Below are 18,072 nucleotides of genomic sequence, written 5' to 3'. Positions count from 1 at the left end.
GGGGAGATATATCTGATAAAATATTGCTATGAGCAATATCTGAGATTTTGCTGCCTATATTTTCTTCTATGATATTTATGGTTTCAGGCCTAACACTTAAGTCTTTGATCCATTTTGAATTTATTCTTGTGTGTGGTGTAATAATGTGATCTGGTTTCATTTTTATGCATTATCTGTCCAATTTTCCCAATACCATTTGTTGAATAAACTATCTTTAGACCAGTGTATATTCTTGCTTTCTCTGCCAAATATTAATTGAGTATAAGGTGTTGGTTTATTTCTGGACTTTCTATTCTGTTCCATTGATCTATGTGTCTCTTTTTATGCCAGTATCATACTGTTTTGATTACTATGGCCTTACAGTATAGTTTGATACTAGCATGATTCTTCTAACTCTGTTTTGTTGTTAGTATGTGAGACCTTTTGTGGTTCCATATACATTTGAAATATTTGTTCTAGATCTGTGAAATATGCCATTAGAATTGATAGGAATTGCATTGAATCCATTGATTACTCTGAGTAGTATGGGCATTCTAATGATGTTAATTCTTCCTATGCATGAACACAGTATGTGCTTCCACTTATTTGTATCTTCTTCAGTTTCTTTCTTCAGTGTCTTATAATTTTCTGAGCACAGGTCTTTTCCATCCTTGGTTAAGTTTATTCCTAGTATTTTATTCTTTTTGTAATAGCTGTGAATGGGATTGTTTTCTTAGTATCCCTGTTAGTTTGTTATTGGTATATAAAAATGGAACTGATTTCTGGATATTAATTTTGTATCCTGCTACTTTGCTGAATTCATTTATCAGTTCTAGTAGTTTATTGGTGGAATCTTTAAGGTTCTTTATATACTATATCATGTGATCTGCAAATAAAGACAGTGTTATAACTTCCTTTCCAATTTGGATGTTTTTTATTTCTTCTTCTTGTCTGATTTCTGTGTCTAAGACTTCCAGTATTGTGTTGAATATGAGAGGTGAAAGCAGATGTCCCTGTCTTGTTCCCAATCTTAAGGGAAACACTTGTAGTTTTGTCATATATCGGCTTTATTATGGTTAGATATGAACCCTCTAATACTACTGTGCTGAGAGTTTTTATCATAAATGGGTACTGGATTTTATCAAATGCCTTTTCATTGATATGATCCTGTGGTTTTTATCCTTCGTTTTGTTTATGTGGTGAGCCATATTTATTGATTTTTAAATGTTGTACCAACCTTGCATTCCTGGAATAAACCCTTCTTGATCATGGTGTATGATCTTTATAATGCATTGCTGTATTCAGTTTGCTAATATTTTGTTGGGGATTTTAGCATCTATGTTCATCATGGATATTGGCTTATACTTTTCTTTCATTATTTTCATAATGTTTTCCTCCCAATTTTGGTTCTAATATTATAATTTCATATATAGAGAAAATTTAGTCAGATTAATTTATTTAAAAACTAGTCCATGTAGGATTTATGCATCATTCATATTTTGCTAAAATATAATTAATGATGGGAAAAGACAATAAACATGTAATGGAAGAAAGAGAAAATCATTCTGTTGGTTTATGATAATTTTTTCTAGAAATCTGGGTAATACATACATTTTAGATAACAAGGAATTTCAATTTAGAAATTTAATTCCACCAATCATGTTCTAGACCTAAAATGTGACTTGTTTAAATATATTGTTTCTTTATTTTAATTAAATTCTATTTTATGATCATCAATTTATTATGACCTTAATAAGCATAAGGTAAAAATGATAGTGGTTTTAATTTAGTGTTTATAAAATCAACAGGGCTGAAAAGGGTCTACTATCATTTATTACATTGAATATTTAATTAGAACTTGAAGAAATGTGTTTGAGCAAACTTTAATGCATGTGTTAGCTAAGATTATGTAACCTTGAAAGAATTTGCAAATATCTGCAAAGATAAGCATTTAAAAATTGAAATTCAAGTATTTATAAAATGCTAATGAGGCATCTCTTGTCCAACTCCAGTCCTACAGTTCCAGCATTCCAAACAACACTGTTTGCTTTTCACTACTTGTGACCCAAAAGTGTTTTTTAGGTATTGTGCTGCTTTGTTCAGAATTATTTCTTTACTAACTGAACCCATCTTTTAGAATTCCTATTCTGGTGCCTTGAGAAAGTTGACCCAGAACTCAGACTCCAAATGCCCCTTTAACATGCATCTGAATAATGTAATATAATAATATAATACAATCATATCATATACAAGTGTGTATGCGAAATGTACATGTACCAATATTAATACGTGTGTATATGTATATACACTCAACCCACTCCCAGAGAGACCAAAAACCATCACACATCTCCAGTTGGGGGACAAACCAGGGAGCCAAGATGGCTGACCAAAATAAAACAAAACAGAAAGAACAAGTGTTAAGGTAAAAATTGTGACAGTGAGAAGACGTAGCTCATGGGTGTCTTGCTTAAGGAGACAAGATTGGCTTGTAGGTGTGTGACTGGAAGCAGTCAACCACGTATGCAGGCTGATTTCAAGGGTCTGCAAAGGCTACTTTCCACCAAATAATTTACTGTTCCACTGCCTGTATTTAAAATTTGAGCATTTACTGGGTGCAAGACACTCTGCTAGTGTAGGTGGGTGGAATAGTTTAAAAAAAAAGAAAGACAAGGAAACTATTTCTTAATTTTTTTTCAATTACTGTTTATATTTAATATTATTTTATATTAATTTCAGGTGTACAGCATGGTGGGTAGACAATCATATACTTTATGAAGTATCCCCCTGATATTTCTAGTAACCAACTGACACCAGGAAATTGTTTTTAAAGTGATTAAATTTTAAGGAATTAATAACATAACAGAATTTTCAAAAAGTTAACTTTCCCTAAGCAGTTCCCTTTTTCTTTTGGAAGAAACCACCACTATGTAAGAAAATTCCTGAGTAAAACTTTGAGAAAGAAGCTGAGACTCTGAACAAATATTCATGAATAAGCTCACCAAAATTTTAACAGTTTTATCTTAGAAATACAGGAGAATTTGTGCATAAAGAAAGCATCAAGACAGCAGAACATCACAGTGGTTGGCTCAAGAATTTTAACCTAAAATTTAATTGAAATTATCTATATTTTGGGTAAAGAAAACCTCGTCACACCAAGTATTCAAAGTTGTTATCCATTCCAGTTTTTTGCAAGCTTCACACATATGCATATGGAAAGTAAATGAAAAAAAATGAAGCTTTTCTGTGATGCACAACAAGTTATAAACTGAATTAATTTAGTAGAGGGAGGACTTGGAACAAGCAGGAAATCATGAGTGTACAAGCCTATTATGAATTCATAGAAAACTTGAAGAGATATTTACTCCTGAAGTGTCTAGAAATGTGATCTTATTTAGCTCTTAATTATCAGATAGACTGCAGTTTATATTGGACTTGTAATAATATATAGTTACTAAGATATATAAGTATTAGATTCTTTACTGGGTGCTTTATATAGTGTTACTTTTAATATTCACAGTAACCTTATAAAATAGATATTATTTCTGTTTTTTACACATGGTTCTAAAAAAGTGAAGATATTTGTTCAAAATCACACAGCTATGGATTATTAAAACCCAGATTTAAACCCTGTTCTAATTTCCAAGTTATTCTTTCCTCTATATCATATATATGTATTTATTTTGAAATAAATAAACGTATATTTGAATTTACAAATTATGCATAACAGTAGATTAAAAAACTTTCAATATAAAGCATAGTGCCAGGTTAAGTAGGAAAGGGTGACCTGGCAGATGCATTGGCATGAAAGGAATCCTAGAAATGGGGGAGCTTGCCTGACACCTGCTGAAAGGGGCCTGCATGAGGCCATGGAGGTGCACAAGGACACGAGGAGTGATGGGGGTAAAAGGGTAAGAATTGCAGGCACTAAAAAATCAGGGAGAAGGGCACTGAATTCAACTTCACGATTTTGCCTGGGATCCAACCCTGCCTGGGACTTGCAGTTCATGGTTTAATTCCTTCTCTGGTCAAAGGATTGATGGACTGGGTGACCTTCTCTTCTCAGGAGGACTTCAGTTGAATTCATAATTGGAGATGTAAACCACAAAGCACAGAGAACATTTTTTTAAATCTTATTTTTTTTTTCATCAAATTGACAAAAGAGCTAAGGTACAAAGGTCAACCTTTATTATCCAGTAAAAATGCCCTATTTATTTTCAATCAGTTGGCTGGTAGCCTGCTGATGGTGATGAATGATTGCCTTTGTGCAGAAGAAGCCTGTTGGACTCCAGCTGTCCAGCCAGAGCTATTTAGATGGACATGCCTTAGAGGTGATGCCTATAGGCTGAGGTCATGACCGCTCACAGACCCTTTAAAAACGTTGAAATGATGGTTGGTTTCAATGGACAAAGGGAGGGAAACATGCCTTGCAATTTTTCAGCCCATAGTCTATTTCCAGGGTACCCTCTTAGAAAAAGAAATAAAAGACATAGAAAGAGGATGCAAGCATAAAATAATAGAAAAATGTTCAAAATTAATTTGAAGGGCTAACTACATGTAATTGGATGAGTTGTTAGACATGAATCAAAATAAGAACTTTTCTTTCCCTTTTTCTCTAAACCTCCTCAAAGATTCTCCTCCAGTTTTGACTCATCTTGGCCACTGCAGCCCATGCAGTTGAATGTAAGTTAATATTGCACTTCCTCGGGCAGCCTTTTGTGGGCTGAGCAGCAACGTAGACATAGAACTACAAAATCATAATGGAGGCACATTGGTAGGCTGTGCATTCACTCTTACTTAAACCATCTGAAAACTGATTATAGGTTGTTTTTAAATTCAGCAGAATCTTATCAGATGGTGACTTTAGTTTGCAGTAAAACAAGTGCCTTATTGTGTCACCTAGGAATATATCAATGTGTTTATATCATTAGCTTCATACCTGCTATTCATCTGCCCATGCACTTGTTACAAGTTCCCACAAGCGAAGGCCCTGTAAAGCATGGTTTATGGCTGCTAATTTCTTCTTCACAACACATAATGAAGCATTTTTTTAATGTAAGCACTTTCCTACGGAGTGATAATGTGGGAAATAATTACTCCAGCAATTTGTTTAGTTGTTGTCACAACAATGGTATGTAACAAAATATCCCAAATTCGGAGACTTAAAAAACAACAATCCTTTATTCTCGCTCTTCTCTCTGTAGTGCAGATGAAGGCTGGCTGGTTTAGCCAGGGCTTGGCTAGCTCAGCCTCTGAGCTGCAGGCTGGAATCAGGCCTGCTCCATGTGGCCCCCCATCTTCTTCAGACCAGCAGGCAAACCAGGCCAGGTTCTTCTCACAGTGATGAAAATTATACATCTTTTTGTGAGCATATGCTTTTCTTCATGTGAATAAATACATGAGTGGAATAATTGGTTAGTTTAAGTCTTCATTAAAAAAATTCACAAATTCTTTTAAACTCTTCTCTTCAAAAGTAAGAGCCAGACCTTGACTGCTGCAGCTCAGTTGGCTGGGTGTCATCCGGCAAAGCAAAATGTGGATTCTCCGTCAGGGCACATTCCTGGCTTGCTGTTTGAGGCCCTGGTTAGGGCGCATGTGATAGGCAACGGATCGACATTTTTCTCTGACATCAGTGTTTCTCTCCCTTTTTTTCTCCCTCTCTTAGCTTCCCTCTATAAATAAATAAATTTAAAAAATAAAATAATAGTAATTAAAGCACAAAAGTAAAAGCTTAATTTTATTCCCCTTTTGTGTGTGGGCAGGACTAATTCTTGCTTCTAATGAATAGAAAATGGAAGAAATAATGGTGCATGTCTTCAGAAACTAAGTCATATAAGTCATTTAGACATTCTCTTCACTATTTCTCTTGTATTACTCATTCTAGGTAAAACCAGCTGACATATTCTATAAAGAGAATCACGTGGTGAGGACCTAAGTTTTCTTCCCAACAGCTGCAAACAACTGAGCCATATCATATGTGCGAGCCATCGTGGATGTGGGCACCACAGCCCCAGCCAGATTGCCAGGTGACGGAAGCCTCTGTCTGCACCAGATCAAACCCCAGTCCAACTAGTGAGGTCACCTGGAATTTCTGACTCACAGAAACTTTGTGACGTAATACACAATTATTCACTGAGTTTTGAACCATTAAGTTTTGGATAGTTTTCTATGCCTTAATAAATAAATAATGCAGATTTTGTTATTTATGGATTCCAATTGTCTTTGTCCTCCACCTTACATTTATATTTCATTTGTATCTGCATTATAGACTTATGTTTGAAAACAAAAGCATTATAGAGATTGTTTAACCAACTCTCATAAATTTATATAGTCAAATTGTTCGAGTTATTTGATTCTTTTATTATATTCTGACTGATACATAATTTGTTAGTAAGAGTAGTTCTATATGGGCAGAATCTTAAGCATGAATTCTACAAATTTTTTCTGGGTTATTTGGAATTAATGCTCTGACCAGACCAAACTTAGACATTAATGACTCTATTTATACATCAATATAGGGGATGCTGCTAGTTCCTGGCATTTGATGGCAATGTAGTTATGAAAATTATTACTTGTGGACACTATAATCAAGTGCCTATTGAAGACAAGTTTTGGGTTGAACAGATGTTTTGTGCGTGCATAAAAATAAGGAGTATGATAGGGTAAGTGGTTGATTCTAAGTGTGCTGGAAGTTTAGAGGAAAAGAATGAGTTCAGTGCTTTTTAATTCCTAGCTCGAGGTCTCCATAAAAGACCTTAAAGCATCTGTGATTGCCCTGAAACAACCTTTTTTACTCTACAGTCATATTGCTGAGATTTCTGAAAATCAAACTCAAAATCTCTTCCTACAGATGGCTATATACCACAAAAATTAATCACCCCTGAGGACTTGTAATGTCCTCCACTATGGTAGTAGCCTCACAAGGTCTTCTGATTCTCCTGAGAATCTGCCTTTATTGTGCCCTCCTTCCCTGCTTACCTGTCAGTAGGCTGAAGTCCAACAAGACCCAGAGAGTGAGACAAAAGAAGGTCAGAGGTATTGTACATACCAAAAGAATGGCATGGTTTTGCCAATTTTTATCAACAAGTCCTGGGAGATAAGTGTGATGGATCTTAAGAAAATGAGAATAAGTTCTAAATGTTTTGTTGCTAAAATATTTTGATATAATTAATTTTCATATATCATCCTTTTACCTTGCAACCTTGGCAAACTCACTTCTTAGTTCTAATTGTTGGAGCCAGTTCACAGACAGAATTTCTTGAATAAATGGGAGGCCAGGTCCTATTGAGGAAGGACTTTACTGCACTGCCAAAAGTTTTACTGTTTATCTTACTCCTAACCTTCCACCAAGGGACCTGTGGTTACTTCCTAGGGTAAAAGGAAAACAATCCTTTTCAGTAATTACTAAAACTTACTCTTACCCTGTTACAGTAGTGACTTCATGGAGGTCAAGAAGTCACTGGAGTTTGGGCTAAGGTCTCACAGTGGGCTCAGTGCCTCCCCTAATCTACCCTGCAGTTATTTCTCCAGTTACAAACTGTATAATTGAAGTGGTCATACTCAGCAACTTTCAAAAGCACCACATCAGTTCCCTGATACATGGAATATGGGTTGTTTTTGTAGGAAAGACCTAGTGGAAGCAACCAGAGTGGCCTCTGCTTTGAAAAAACTAAACCCTAAATAAAACCACATTCCTGCAGGATTGTAGAGGCTGTGCCATCATCAACAAGTAGTACTAGTGATCCCTCTCATGTCCCCATCCAATTTATCTCTTTGGCCTGTAAAAAAGACAGATTGATCTTAGAGAGCAATAGTGGATTGTTGTAACTTACTCAGGTGGTGACTCCAATTACAGCTGCTCCTGCAGATGTGGTTTCATTGTTGGATCAAATCAACATATGCCCTTACATCTGGTATGCGGTCACCCATCTGGTGAATTGCTTTCTCTGTATACATGTTAGCAAAGATAAGAGGGAGGGGATTGCTTCCAGCTGACAGGGCCAGTTGCTATTCGATCACCAGGCTTTATCAACTTTCCAACCCTGTATTACAATCTTGTCCGTTGGCTCTAGTCATTTTTCTCTTTCACAGGACATCAAGCTGACCCATTATATCAGCCAGTCCCCAAACTTCTCACCAGGGACTGTTTTTTTTCCAATGGGGGGTGGTAGTTGGTAGGTAGTCAGCCAGGAGGTGGAGCTCAGGTGACCTTCACTTGCTCTCTGACTCTCACTTTCTGCTGTGGATGGGGTGGGGGTAGGGGAGAGACAGAGATGGGAGGCAGAGCTCAGGTGAGCTTCCCTCACAGCCTAAGGCAGGTTCTAACAGGTTACTGACTGGTATGTCCATGGCCTGTGGGTTGGGGACTCTTGCATTATATTATATAGCTGATGTCATGATGTCATGAACCCAGTAAGCAGCAAGTGGTAATTACTAAGGCCAGAGAGTAGGAAATAAATACCACACACACAAAAAAATCTAGAGTCTACAAATTTGGTGAAATTTCTAAAAGGTCCCATGACCTTGAGTACATCATGGTATTCCTCCCAAGCTGAAGAACAGATTGCTGCGTGCAGCTTCTCCCATCACTTAGAAGGGCTGTCATTCCTAGTAGGCCTCTTGGATTTTGAAGGGAATACGCACCTCCTTTGGGAATGTCACTCAGGCTTATTTCTACAAATAATTCCCAAAGCTGCCAAGTTTGAATGGGGCCCAGAACAAACAAGCAAATTAGAAAGGCTCCGCAACAGGTCTAGACTTCTGTGCAAGTTGCTATGTCATTAGCACAATGTGACCCAACATATCTGATGTCACATGTCCTGGCATGGGAGAGACTGATTTTGTACAGAGCTTTAAGGTGTCCTTATACATAAATCACAGTCAAGAACCTTTAGATTTTGGAGCAAAACCATGCATCCTTGGTGAATAATGATTCTCCTTTTGAGATACAGCTTCTGGCTTATTTCAGAGTTTTATCAGATACTGGACACTTATGGGCAGCTAAGGCAACCTTAGCTGTACATCATAAACTAGACACTATCTGATCCACCAAAACAGAAAGTTGGGCGTGCAGACAGCACTCCATCTATAAGTAGCAGTGGTGTGTGTGAAGTAAGGCTCAAGCAGGGGGCAGGACAGTGAAGGGGCAGGAAGAGGTCCAAGTACAGTGAATGGACAAGTGACCCAGATGCTAGTGATCTTATTCTTGCTTCATTTTCTTCTTTTGATGCATACCTATGTTCTCCTGTAGAGTGACCTATGAGTAACTGACTGTGAATAAAAGAGCTCCTGCTTCATTTTCAGGTAATTTTGCATGATATGTAATTTGTCCATTTGAAAGTGGACAAATACAGCGTATGTTCACACTATGGAACAGACTTGAAGGGCATCAGAAAAGATACACTCCCAATGGGAAGAACTTCAAGCAGTGCATCTGATTGTTAATTTTGTGTGAAAGGAGAAATGGCCAGGAGTATAGATTTACATTAATTCATAGGCTGTGGCTAATGATTTGGCAAGAAGGTCAGGGATTTGGAAGGAACATGATTGAAAAATTGGTGACAAGGATGTCTGGAAAAGGGGTAAGTGGTAAGGAGTAATTGACCTCCTCAAATGAGCACATAATGTGAAGGTATGGGTGTCTTATGTGGATGTTCACCAAATAGTTGAAACATTAGATGTGGATTTTAATAATCAGGTAGATAGGGTGACCCATCTATTCTTGTCATTTCCCAATGAACAAACCGGCCAAAGGACAGGGATAGAAATTACACATGAGTTCAGTGGTGTGAACTTATATTAACCAAGTTTTACTGCTGAATCATCAATTTGCAAAGAGCAGTGACTATCACTGAGCTTAAGTATGGCATTGTTTTCAAAGATTTTTCTGTCAGTTATCTGGTAGGAAGGTTGATTACATGCTACTGCATGCATCATGGAAGAGCCAATGTTTTGTTTTCATATTCCAGATATGGATTTTAGTTTCCTGGATTCTTCTAAAATATCATTTGTAAACTTAATGAAATTTCTTATACACCATTATTGTATTACAGCATTGCACCTCACCAAGGAACTCATTTTAAAGGGTTCCCAGATGAAGTAAGGAAAAGAGATCATACTTACGGAATTTACATCACTTAACCATGGTTCTCATCATCTTGAATCAGTTGGCTTAACAAATGGTGGATGGTCTTCTGCAGTTTCAGTAATAGAACCAGTTAGATAGCAAGACCTTTCTAGGCAGGGGTGACCCTTCTGGTTATCGTATATGCTCTAAATCAGAAAACAAGTGTTATTTCCTTCATAGCTAGGATTCATGGGTCCAGGAGTCCACAAAAGGAAATTGGAATGTCCTCTCACTATTTTCTCTGGGGTACCACCATAAATATTTTTGCTTCTCATGCCCATCACTTTGGACTCTGCTGCTCTGGAGGTCTTACTTAGTTTCAAAGGGAGGAATATTTCCACTAAGGCACATAATAATGATTCCATTAAAGTGGAAGCTGAGACTGCCACCCATCACAATCTTCTTATACCAGTGAATCATCAGACAAAAATGTGATTTACTATACAGGCTGGTGTAACTGTTCTTGACTTTCAAAGGGAAATTAAATTGTTACTACATAATGGGAGTGTATTAGTTTCCTGGAGTTGCTGGATGGCTTAAACCAATAAACATTTACTTTCATAATACCTGTGTCTGGAAATTTGAAACCAAGTTGTTAGCAGGGCTCAGCTCTCTCTGAAGGCTCTGAAAATGTCCAGTCCACTCATGAATGAAAGAGTTACTCTACCAGGGAAAGTACAACAACCAACTGAAGTGCTTTCTGAAAGTAAAAATATTATGTAATGATTATTAAAAAAAGATATTTATAAACACCACCTACATGAGTATATGCAGAAATGAGGACTATCATACAAATATTTCTTGATTATTTTGAAAGCTTGATTATATATGTTAACCATATATTTTTGTTTTCTTACCCTTCCTAATTTATTTATTTATTTTTTACTGTCCTGCATTTGATGTGTTAATAGTGTGCATGTTTTTATCTCAGTATTTTAGTTCCATGAACTCAAAATCAGAATGTGTTTCAACTAGAAGAAAAATGGACATCATACAAAGATAAAAAGGGACTTCACATTTTCTTTTGGGGAAAATATTAGCATGAGTTTTTATAGTATGCCACACAGTTTTATAACGCTGGGCACAAACACGACTGTATTTGGAAAATAAGTGAAGTTTAAAGACATGCGTGTGGGTGCCAATATGACAAGGGGGGCTGTAGTGGCTTTGTAATGTGACAGCTTTATACCCATTTTATCTCTCTTGTCCTCCTGGGAATCCAGTAACTCATGAAATCTTTGGTATTTTTGAGTGTTTAAAAGGCATTTTACAATGTATATAAATGTCTTTTCTTAGTTCTTCATATTCTATCATTTCAATTGTTACATTCTCTTAAATTCTCTTCCTGTTAAACCCATCCAGAGATTCTTTTATTTCAAATCTAAAATTTCTATAGTTTCTATTTCTTTGCTAAGATTTCCTATTTGTATATTCATTATGAGCATATTTTCCTTTACACTTTTAAAATAGTTAAAATAATTTAAAAATCTTTTTCTTTTCATTTTTCTATTTGTGTCATCTTAGGTTAAGTCAATATTGATCGCCACATGTCTTAAATATGGTTCACACTTTAAAGTTTGTTTCTTCAAAGGTCTAGTATATTGAGTTGTAACCTGGATTTTATGAATGATACATTGTAGAAACTAAATATTTTTATGTTCATAACGGTTGAACTCAAATGTAAAAAACTGTCTTTTCTGACATAAGCATAGTTAAAAATCTCCCCTTAACTCTTTTATCCTTAGTTTAGCTGCTTGGAGTCTCCCCTGCATACATAATTCAGGGGGCCAGAAATTTTGGCAGCTTATATGCAGAATCAAGGTTTTACCTCTGGGACCTTTCCTTTCTTGGGTTTACTCTTTTCCTTTTCAGCTACTATGTTTACCTGAACTTTGTCCTCTGTTTAAACCCATAAAACTACAGATTTTCTAACGGAAATTTAGCTACCCTGCAAGCTGTACTTGGGTCCTCTCTTGGAGGCGGGGTGGGAGAGACATAGAAAGGAAATGTTCACTCAATTCTTTTGCATTTTTTGAAGTATAGATTTATTTTAAGTTTTCTTTTTCTCCCCACCCCCCCTGTTTTTGGTTGATTTCCAGCAGCCCTGGAGTGCTTTTTAAAAATAATATTTTGTCCACTGTTTTATTTTTCTATGGAAAGGTTGATTCACTAGGAAATATTTTTCATGACAAATCTAGAATTCAAATGTGCCTTATTTTTAGTCTCTATTGGCATAATTAAAACTCTTTGGTCAATGCAACTTCACATGTCCAATCCCAAAAGTTAAAGAACAAGCAAGTATAGTTTACCGTCCAGGACACCATGACAAGGATCCAACTTTATAATACAATTAGGTGGAGTAAATAATTGCTATCAAAATTGAATTTACTACAGTGGTTAGGCAACAAATATTCCACAGACTTCATATATACTGTGATTTTTATGCCTTTCTTAATTGTATTAAATATTAATTTAAAAATTATGTATTCATCAACAATTAATTTTATGATATTAACATCTATCAAATTAAGTATATTAATTCAACAATTATCAACTATTTATCATAGGCCAGAATGTTTGTCAGATACTGGATGATGGGAAGAGGCTTATAGTCCATTAAATGAAACAAATATTAAAAATACTAAAATGTTTTGGAATGAAATTTGAGATAATAACAAATTATTAGCAAAGATATTACCAATACCTAGATAGAGCTAGATGTCTACAATAAATTCTCTCTGGGTGCATCCCCATTTTTGGAGTAAAGATAATCTGCATATGAATTAGTGACAATCCCAGAGCAAATGTGACCTTTTGCTCAGGGTGAAGGCTGAGAAGAAGGTAATCTTCAAAGAAAAGTTACTTTCATTTTTGTGGCAATATGGTAGAATAAAAACTACAGCATGGTATTTTTTATAGGACCGATATGTTGAGGCACACTCCTACACACACATACACACACTATAATAATGGTAGCAGTATTTACAATTTTCTATACTGAGAAACAGATGTTTCCAGGGAGCAGAATTCTCCAGATGGTTAGCCACAGAGACCAAGATAGAACTCAGAATAGTTTGCAAGAACATGCATAACTGTGGCAAATACAGAGGCACTACAGTTTCTAAAGAAAGAGCCAATGGAATAAATTACTTCACAAGAAGGGGAAACAGATATAACCTACCATCAATACCTGAATGTGAGATAAGCCCATTTGGAGTTAGATCATAGGCTCAGTAGAGAATGAATGGAGGGTGATAAGCCTGAGTATTAATTTAAAGAGACGGAGGAATAACTTTGGATACTACTAGACTAAGTGTTCTGTGATGAATACAAGTGGAGCTCAAGAGCTAAGTTTAGTTCAATTATTAAAACATTTAAAAAGCTCCAAATTTGATTTAGTTTTTTAAGTATTGTGAAAATATGCTCAGTGAGTATAAAACAGGATGTGTGAGAGAAGATTTCTCCATAGCAAAGAAGACACTAATAATGAGGACATGTTGAATGAGCCAAAAGGGTGTGTGGACACGGTCTAGGCAGAGAGGAAAGCATGTGCAAAGGCACTGCTTTTGGAAACAGTGTTCCTCATGGGCCATCCCAAAGGTCAGTGAGACCCGGGATTTGTTAGTGGAGGGCACGTTAAGGAAACCCGAGTTTGTTCTGCTTTTCCTGGAAAATAGATATTGACTGTCTTAGTCTACTTGAGCTGCTGTAAGAGAATACAACAGAGTGGATGTCTTATAAACAAACCAAATTTATCTCTCAAAGTTCTAGAGGATCACAAGTTCAAGTTCAAGGTGCCTGCTAATTTGGTGTCTGATGAGGGTTTACTTCCAGGTTCATCGATGACCGTCTTCTCATTGTGTTCTCCCATAGAAGAAGGGGTGAGAGAAGTCGCTAGGGTCTCTTTTATAAGGAAGCTAATCCCATTCATGAGGGGTCTACCCTTTATGGTCTAATCATTTCACAAAAGACCCACCTCCACAAACCTTTGTGACAAGTGTGGAATGAGGTTCAAATAGTGTGTAGGCTAGAAGTCCCCGGGGAATATATATATATATATATGTATAAATAGAAAATCCCAAAGCCTCCACAGCCATGGCTGGGGGAGGGGAGCATGGCCATTGAAAGTTACTTTGAATATCAATAATGGCTGGCCAGTGTTATAGTTATGTTAAATAATGGTCTTGAGAGGGAGATGGGTGTAACTGTGACTCCTGAGGGGCTGAAGGGACTTGCTGAGGCTGCTTCGAAGAGAGCTTGTGGAGGGTTTGCTCAGCGTCAGGAGCTATGCCTGCCAGGACTAACCACTGTAGCCAGAGAGAAGTAGAGGATACCAGGGGACTGGCAGATGCAGCCCTGTGTGGGAGGAGTCAGAAAAGGGGGTTAAAGAGAAAGTGCCAGGATGTAGATGTGGCAGCCATTCTCTCTCTTGGCCATGCAGGGAGTAGTAGTGAGGGAAGAGACATGCTATTTGTAGTAAGGTATTTTTGCCATGCATTTTGAAAAAGGGTAGGACAAGGGAAAAGTAAGCAAGCAGCTATGTAGTTTATAATGAGGAAGGAGGCCATGCAGCCTGGACTAACAAGAAAGGAGATGCTGCTACTGTGATTGTACCTGCTCTAGCTGACTCCGGAGCTGCAAAAGACTTCCTTGCAAGATCCTGTCCAGCTACACCTGGATTTATCTGGACTATTAAGACCTGTGTCTTTCCTGAGCTTCACCGTGACTCAGAGTAACACAGCACATGCTTTTCTTGGGTATTGCATGAAGTCTGATGGCAACATATCCCAGACCCTGCATAGATGAGGACATGGGAAACTTTTAGGGATGCTTTTGGCTCATAGCCAGATGGGGAGCATGGGAAATGCTGCGTCTCATGGGAAAGGAAGGCTCCTAGTTGAAGTGCTCTAAGCTTTCCCAAGGTTGGAATGTTGTAAATAAAGATGTGCTCCTTCCAGCATTAATTGTTGGGTCTTTCACCAAGGCATGGCATGGTTGGGCTGTGGTCTGTAATCCCATGATGGTGGGGGTTAGGCTTCAACTTATGAATTGGGGGGATGGCACAAAATTCAGTCTGTAGCATTCACTGTCTTCAAGTGGATCAGAGGTATACATGGATTTAAATTTTAAGGAACAAATGCTGGCTGTTTTTTGAAGAATGGACTGAAGGTTTGAGTATGGGAATAAGAAAGTCCTTTGCTTTAAGAAAATGGACTAAGTAGAGGGAATAACAATTATAGAGGGACCAACTAGCTGGTTATTTTGGTAGTCTAGAGTATACTATAGGTGATACTATTTACTTATTTCTGTGTTAAACATAAGAAAAGTCCAATGCCATAGTAATTTTTAGAAATGAAGGTTAAATCTCTTTGCTTCTGGTAGAGAGAACTTTAGCAGCTTTCAGGTATTTGATCAGCTAGGCTTAATAGAGTTCCCACTCTTTCATTCACTCTAGAACTCTTCAAAATTTTGTGAAGTCATTCATGCATCTTCAACTGATAAGAGCAATATGTTAGAACATGCAATTTTCTCATTTCAATTGCATGAGTTATATCTTTCTGTAATGATGTATATGAAGTTAATGCAGTAATGAAGAAAATTTTACATATATCTGCTATAAAGTATTATAGAAGTATTTAGCTGAAATGTTATAATGGAGGGATTTTTTTTTTAACCAGGAAAGACTTTTTTGGGGATAATTTGGCATTAGAATTTTGAACTGATTTTGAACTCAGTGGTGTATGAATTAGTTTCCCCTTGGTTATATGCAACTACATTTTTTTTCCAAGAAAAACAATTTGAAAGCCTTGGAAGAAAGCTCAAAAAGCCTCTTAATATATCAAATAACTCTTACAAAACAATTCTTTGATGTTAAGTGTGAAAGTATCAGAAACAGAAAGATTAAATTTCCTATGGGACTTTTCTACATGAATGGAAAATGTGTTTAGTAAAACACCTTTTGGGTTTTGCCTAATCCCGAAAGTATTTTAAAGGGAAAACATGAATTTAACAAATCCAAGAGCTGCTAAATTTTTATATCCTTTACACAAACATATTGTGATATTTAACTTCTTTTCCAGTTCCTTCAGTTTCTTTTAATATATATTTTTGATTTTCTAAATTGTGTCAAGCTGTTGGTTTTTGATGAATATTTTCAAGTGAAACCAAGAGAATTTCCAGGAGTGATTGTCAACAATGATGCTACTTTAAAGAATTTCTGAACTTAAGGTACAATATTCTTTCCCCTTTACAACCACACCTTCCTTACTAAACGTGACTTGCATTCATCGGAGTCAAAGCTCGCCATGAGAAAATGAGAAATATGCTATGAGAAAAATTTGTTTGCTGTGAGTAAAGTTGATCTTGCATAAAACACACCATGGATATACCATGCCTTTCTTAAAGGATCAATGTTGTTTTCCTGAATTGCACTATTATTTAATGATTTTTTCCCTAAAGTTTTTGTATTGGTTTCTATGACTCACTTCCTTTCAAAGAAAATAAGTGTTCATGAGGAAGGAAACTAACACTTTTTGAATATTCACTTTGGACAATGATTTGAGCTAAGCACTTCATATATATTACATTAATATTCTCTTTGAGCTGTGAAACAAGAATTATTTTTTCTTGTTTACACATGAACCAACAGGCAAAGGGTGAAAGTTCATACTCAGGAAATAGTGGAACTGAGCTTTAAGTTTTGATTCTTCTTTCTACTCTTAAAGTTATTGCTCTTTGTAAATTTCTGGCTTATTTTTTCCTCCTGTTATTTAAAGATGGATTTTCTTGATGATCTGTACTTAGCTTTCTTGTAGCTATGGTTTCCCTTCTGCAATGACATCCAATCCTAAGTTTTCACTTAATATTTCTACATACATGACTCTTATGCATCTGTGCCTTTTCCATTATCACTGATGTCAGGTTCTAATGGAATTTAAACTCAACTTCTCAAAAAATTACTTAAGTATATAGATAACTTTTGTCTGGCATACAATGAATAAATAGTAGCTATAAGTATTGTTACAGCAGATGTACTAATGTTTTGATTTCACATTTTATATGGGTGCATTTTTTAGAGCCCCATACAGAAAAATACCCTGAGATAAAGGTGTTCTGAGCGTATGCTTCCATTTTAACATTTGCTCCCCTTGTACAGCTGCATGCTTGTAAGAAAGCATACTTTGACCTCTTTCATTGAAACAGAATCCTGCAGGGCATCTTTTCCATGACATATGAGATTCTTTGGCAAGAGTACCACTGGATTTGTTGAGCTTATTGTATCTCCAATGAGACCAGCAGCAGAGAAAATGGGCCAGCGATTCTTGTTCCCAGTTCGCATGCCTCCCTTTCACTCTGTCAAATGTGTGGTCCCTTGTAAAGTGTTATACTGACTTTTATTATATTCAGTTCCTCTGCTGTATAAGATTTTCACACACACAAAAGGCTCAATTACAAAAAAATATGTTTCCATTACAGACGGTAATAAAATACTACATTATGGTTATGTGAGCACTCAAATCTCAACTAGTGATAATAGAAACCATTACCCACCATGTGGTAAGCATCACACATAACCATCCATGAAGCTAATCCTAAACCTTTCAGTAATTTGGCCAAACTTCTCTACTGCTGTCATTGTTAAATGTATTTTTAATGTAATAGTTTCTTAAATAGAATCTAATACAACAATAAATACATATTTTAAACCCATCATGAACACTTTTGAGCTTTTAATAGGAGTCATGGGTATATAGACAACTCAAAATTATTTCACTTTTAGTGGTCTAAATATTTAAATTATTTTTAAGTAGCAGTTTATTTAAGGCTGTTAGTTATCTTCTTAAAAGCTATAGTTTTAATTTTAAAATCATTTTAAATTTACATAAAAATTGCAATGATAGCTTGGAGGATTCTTGTATACTCTGCATTCAGTTTCCTCTATTATTGATATCCTACAAATGTGGCACATT

This window comes from Phyllostomus hastatus, unplaced genomic scaffold (assembly GCF_019186645.2).
Source record: "Phyllostomus hastatus isolate PE091 unplaced genomic scaffold, TTU_PhHast_1.1 phas_contig_524, whole genome shotgun sequence".
In the NCBI taxonomy this organism is placed as follows: domain Eukaryota; kingdom Metazoa; phylum Chordata; class Mammalia; order Chiroptera; family Phyllostomidae; genus Phyllostomus; species Phyllostomus hastatus.
Note: the sequence above shows the minus strand (reverse complement) of the source record.